The 6,071-nt window shown below is 37.1% G+C and overlaps 1 pseudogene; it reads left to right on the top strand.

Annotated features, from left to right (window-relative positions):
- Positions 1-1,621: 1,621 nt before the first annotated feature.
- On the top strand, positions 1,622-2,438 carry LOC113253683 (translationally-controlled tumor protein-like; annotated as a pseudogene).
- The last annotated feature ends 3,633 nt before the right edge of the window (positions 2,439-6,071 follow it).

The raw sequence follows: 6,071 nt of genomic DNA, 5'->3' as shown, positions 1-6,071 counted from the left end.
ATGTCCCTGCTTGTGATGAAATTGACTTAAAAATGATAAAACAATTAGGAATGATGATGTAAATAAGAATCATAAGGAGATGGATTTTTGTGGGTTGACCGCCATTAGTGGCAGTGACCTTAAGTAAAGTCCATTGTAGGAATAGAGCGTCGGTCACAGGCTGGAACTGCTGCTGGGCACCTTCTATTTGTGTAAGCAATGCTAATTCCAGATCCGATCTGTTGGTTTCTCTCCTGAAACTGAAGTAGCTCTGCGGTGGTTAAGCCAGGTTGCAAGGAAGTTACTACTTGTCCTCATTCATCTTCAGTGAGCGTACTTGGACTGTTGAGTGTATGGTGTCTTGGGTTCCAGGATGGTTTTTGTTTTGGAGATATCTTTTTTTTTGGTTCTGTTTTTTGTTTGTTTTTGTTTTATTTATTATTATTATTATTATTATTATTATTATTATTATTATTATTATTTTGGTAAGGGAGAGTTGGGGCAGCAGAATGGTGTTCCCTATTTTCTATAAAGTAGTTCACCATTTTGCTCTTCCATTCCACTCCTGGTACTGATTTGTTTCAACAAGTTGAGGGTAATGAGTATTCATTTTGATCATGCCAATAGTACTCACTAGGGAGTTTCAGGATAAGTGGCTATTCCTTTTGCTATCTGAGGTGCCATTCAAACCCAGGGTGAGACATCAGATTCCAGAAGCAGCAAAAAGAGGGTTGCCATGTATGATGATGGTGAGCCAGGGGTTGATCTTACTGAATACATTAGAGGTATTCTAAAGGGAATAAATAAAGGTGAAGAATTTTGAAACTTTAGGAATTCACATGGGGCTAATTTCAATTTCCTATGTATTTTATCTTTAAGGAAGCTGAGGCTGTCCAGAAGCCATGTACAATCAACCCATGCTTGAACAATAACTACTATGTATGGGTTACTTACTAAGCCAGAAGCTTTTAGCAAATAATCTCTCTATTAGTCACCTTATAAGATAGCTATTATTTACTTGATATGTAAAATGAAGAAACTGAAGCTCAGCAAGCATAGGTACATGCTTCAGGTGACACAGCTCCTAAGTACTTAGTCTAGATTCAAGGATATCTGACCCTAACGCCCTTTCTCTTCTCACTATACTGTTCTGGATATCAGATAAAATGTGTTTTAACAGTGGTGTTTGCATATGATGCCTTTTTCCTACCCCTTAAACTTGTTGTATTGGCAAGCAGTCTGGTCCATGGAACATTAGGGTGTGAAGTGTCTGGGAGTCATCAGATGTTGAGCTTTAAATGCAAGCATTCCATAAATGATGGCTCCAGAGGACACCTGACATCCCTGTTCTCCTACCTGCTTTGCTTATATTAAGAAGCCAGTCAGTGGGTGAGACGATGTTGAATCTTAACAAATCTAATTTATACAGCCAGTGCTAAGTTCAATTTATGTTAAAAAAGTTCAAATGATATTTTAAAGAATACAAACCTAAATATGTCAAATGTGTATTATGTTCTCACAGTTGAAATATTTGTTTTATTGTTATGTTTGTCATTTAGAAGAATTAAAACCTCATCTTGACAGATATATGTTAATAAAGCTCTTCTGCACCTGACCTTTTTAAAAGTTATTTATTCATCAGTTTATACAGATAACATTTAAAAGTCGAGGTACATTTCTTCTCCTCCCCCTTCCCGCTGTCCCCTGAGTGCTGCTCTGGCTGCACGGAGCTCACTCAGAGTTCCAGCCTCCTGCTAAGCTAGCACCACTATAGTCTCTCTCCATCAGCAGTCATCATCATCTCCTGGGACCTCATCAGCCATGGTGAGATGTTCTCCGACATCTACAAGATTGGGGAGATCACAGATAGACTGTGCTTGGAGGTGGAGGGGAAGAAGGTCAGTAAGACAAAAGGTAACATTGTTGACTCACTCCTTGGTGGAAATGTCTCCACTGAAGGCCCCAAGGATGAAGGTACCAAAGGAACAGTCATCACTGGGATTGTTATTGTCATGAACCATCATTTGCGCTTCCTGCAAGGGATAGAAACCAGCTTCACAAACGAAGCCTGCAAGAAGTACATCGAAGATTATATGAAATCAATCAAAGGCAAACGTGAAGAACAGAGGCCAGAAAGAGTAAAACTTTATGCCAGGGGCTGCAGAACACGTCAAGCACATCCTTGCTGATTTCAAAAACTACCAGTTCATTATTGGTGAAAACATGAATCCAGGCGGCATGGTTGCTCTGCTGAACTGTCATGAGAATGGTGTGACCCCATATTTGATTTTCTTTAAGGATGGTTTAGAAATGGAAAAATGTTAACGACCTTGGCTCTTTCGTTGGATGGATCACCTGTTGCCATAACTGGCTGCTGCTCTTCCTCCACACAACACCGGGAGTTAGACAAATGGGACCGATGTCATTTTGAGCTCTTCATTTATTTTGACCTTGATTTGTTTGGAACGGAGGCATGGCTTTTAAGAAAAAACCACATCATGTGGGTTGTCTAAAAATAAAGTACATTTAAACTAATGAGAAAATGCCTCTTAGTTTAATACATATGTAAATCCATATCGTGGGGTGTCCTGGAGAAGCTAGAGCCTGCTCGTAGATAGTGCTGGAAAGCATAAGATGGCCTGCAGATGATTTCTACAATGAAAACTACTTCTGAGACTGGAATATGAAAAACAAGAACCAAGAGTCTTAATTCTGAGTTCAAGTAAATGGAAAGACCATGCTCATAGCTGGGCCAACATCTGAAGTGGGTTCCTTACACATTTCATCACCTACAAATGGGAGTAATTAACTCTGGAAGAGATTACCAAAAGAAAACAGTTGGAAGGAAAAAGAAAGTTGGTGTACATTATGTAGTAAACCCCTATCTCGTATAAGAATTTGACTAGGAAAATGGATCATCTACATAGAGTCCTAAGAATTGAAATACTAAACCATCCACTATTCGGAGGGATACTAATTGACTCAAATAGTTTCTAGCAAAAGGTATTCTATATTCAAAAGTCACTCATTTTTATTGACATTTATAAAATATAATTTTATTAAAGGCTAATAAATTTATATGATACCAATTTCAACAAAATATGATTATGTTAGGATGCATAAATTTGACTTTGAATATACTTATATTTCCATTTTTATTGTATGTGGAGATAACTGTCATAATAATGAAACACCAACATCATTTATGGAAAAAGTCCCAATTGTTCCATGAAAACAAGTTAGTTCTATAGTAAATAAATACATAAACACATAAATAAATAATCATCTAAAATAAAAAGTTTAAATCTTAGCAGTTTATAAGGTTTTTTAAACATATAAGAAACCTGATGAGAATGACTTGGTTAATATTTATAATCATATTTTAGTTTTAAAAGACTGCCACCATATTTTTAAAAAATAGCTACACCATTTGCCAATGAGCAATATAAAAATGTCTCATTCTTCTAGTATCTACGGAAGTTCACACAGATAGAACCTTCTAATATGTAGTATTAAAACTACAATCATATAATTTCATGGTGATTTATTTCTAAAAATGTATTTTATCATCTAAATTCCTCATTCAGTGACAATTATGAGGAACTGGGACACTGCATAAAAGGCCCTCAGGTCATTCCGTATCGGAAAGCTATAGGTAATTGCCAATAATAAAAATTGTTATTTGTGCAAATTATGTGAGTTAAGTTGTCAAAGAGATTTGTGAATTCTTACTAAAGAAATCACTATTCTTAAATGATTTTAAGTGCAAGTGACTTCTATTTTTATGAGGTATTAGCTCAGAAAATCAAACTGCCATTTAATTTTGCTCTGGTGAGCCTATTGTCTTCATTTCATGTCCTTCTTGGGATACATTTTTCTCTGGAATTTTGAAGATTTATTCATGGACTCCCGTTAGCATTAATAGGGATTGTATAACTCTATCCCCTACACAGCCAGTGGTAAATGAAATCCCGTTGGCATAATTTTCAGGCATTTAAATGAGTCTCGGGCTTTATAAAATACAATTATGGTGCAATGTTACTAATGTAAATACCGAGAAGGTGTGGGAGAGGGAATTAGAGGTGCCCTTTATAATGACACATGAGAGGCCACACTTTCTCAAATCGAAAGACACAATTGAGAGAACTTGTCACATTATCCATCTGATCATCAATAGTTTGGGGAATAGTGCTGCCTCTCATGGAATTAATAGATATTAAATCCGCAATCTGACTTAAGCATCAGATCACATAGCTTTTTTCTTTTCTTTTTAATACTGGAAACAATGGCAAAAATTTGTATTGCTGGTACATAACTTTTTAATGTGTAGGTATAGTATTTATTGCTTACCTAGCTTGCAAAAGAATGTAATTAGTTACAGATTTGTTTAATTTGGGTAGCCTCTGTGTTAGAAGAGTTACATAATTTCCAATGAAAGGTCACAGATAGCAGTAAGGCATCTGGGAGTAGGGCAAAGCAGTTCATAGTGCTAAAAACTGTCAGGCTCTTAAGATCAAGGCAGGGACTCTTCTCTGTACTCAAAACATCTGCTAATGGCCTAATGTAAGGTAAGATTTCATTTCCGCCTTGTAAATAAGTACACTGCGTATTACAAATAGAATACGGATATTTCAGGAAATCACACCTTTCACAAATTTACCCCTATCTTATGTCACTGTCCCTTTACTTCCACTATTAGTAATTTGTCTCTTTGTATCTCCAAGGAATTTTAAAAATATCTTCTGGAACTCTTTATAAAATGAGCCTGAAGCAACCTACTAGTTACTTACAAGTCAGGAAGGAGTAACATGTTGTAGCAGTTTATTGAGACCCCACCCAGCGAGCCAAGGGAGAATCTGCATTTGTTTGCGTGGAACAAGTCGCAGACTGAAAGAAATGAGACCACAGAGTCACAGGAATGGGGGAGGTTCTAGAAGGGGTGGAGGAAACATCTCTGACCATGACTTCACACTGAGTTTGAAACTGTTTCTGCTCTCGGCAGTGGCTGAAGGTTACAATTACAACCCAATCTCATTGATTCAGTTCAGTGATTGGTTTATAGTACCGGGCTAGGAGGGATGGGTTTTGGATTCAGAGCCCTAGAATAGTGTCCTTTATCTTCACATACATAAATGAAATCTTCTGAACCTCATTTTCCTAATCTGGTCACTGCTGATAGTTAATGACATTGACGAAGACAACGAATGAGGTAGCAACTAGTTTTTGATCTTTGGCATGTAGTAATGTTCCCTTTGCATCAAGGCAGAGGGTCTCTGGAACTGGTAGCCACCATTATCAGCAGTGAGATCGTGCTCTTGTATCATAACTACAGATTCAAGAGGAAAGGTAGTCTTAATCTGGACACACACTATGTTTGAACATGTTACTTAAACTCAGTTTCATCTCATGAATAATTTTAAATGATATTATATACATTTTGGTATTTAATGAAAAACCTCAGTTGTTACGGCACCCTTTCCATATGCCCTGCCCCACCCTGGGGTAGTTATCACTATGCTTCTTTACCCAGAGCAACTGTCCAAGATCACGATATTTTGGCATGCAGTTTGAGTCACAGACATCAGTAGAAATACTCTGTAACAGGCCCTGAGTGGTATGAGAAATGTGCATAAAATGCCACACAATGATACCATGTAACTTGGTTTTAGATCAAGAGAGCTTAATTACATTTCAAATGCAAAAACCTGAATTTCTGTTACAGTTATGGTCTCATGTTTATTTTCTCCATTTTGCTCTTCTGAAATGCATGATGTTTGGAGAAAGTTAATCTGTCAGCTTTTAAAAGATGAACGGGAGAGTGGAGATATCTGTTTAAACAAATAGGTATTGAATTCTTATTATTTTTCAGAGCAAATACAAGGTTTTTGTTTACATTTAATCAGAACATGCGATGTTTAAGTTGTTTTTAGAGTCCGTTGATTCTAAGAAACACTCTGTGGGTCACACAGGTAACATGGGGAAGAACCAAGATAAGGTCAAAGTTCCATTAGGCTGTTTTCCAGAGATCTGTTAATCTCTGCTGAGTCCGCTTGCAGACGAGAATGAAAGCACACACGCACACACACACACAC

The sequence above is a fragment of the Ursus arctos genome, unplaced genomic scaffold (assembly GCF_023065955.2).
Source record: "Ursus arctos isolate Adak ecotype North America unplaced genomic scaffold, UrsArc2.0 scaffold_20, whole genome shotgun sequence".
Lineage (NCBI taxonomy): Eukaryota > Metazoa > Chordata > Mammalia > Carnivora > Ursidae > Ursus > Ursus arctos.
This window is presented reverse-complemented; position numbering and strand designations above follow the sequence as displayed.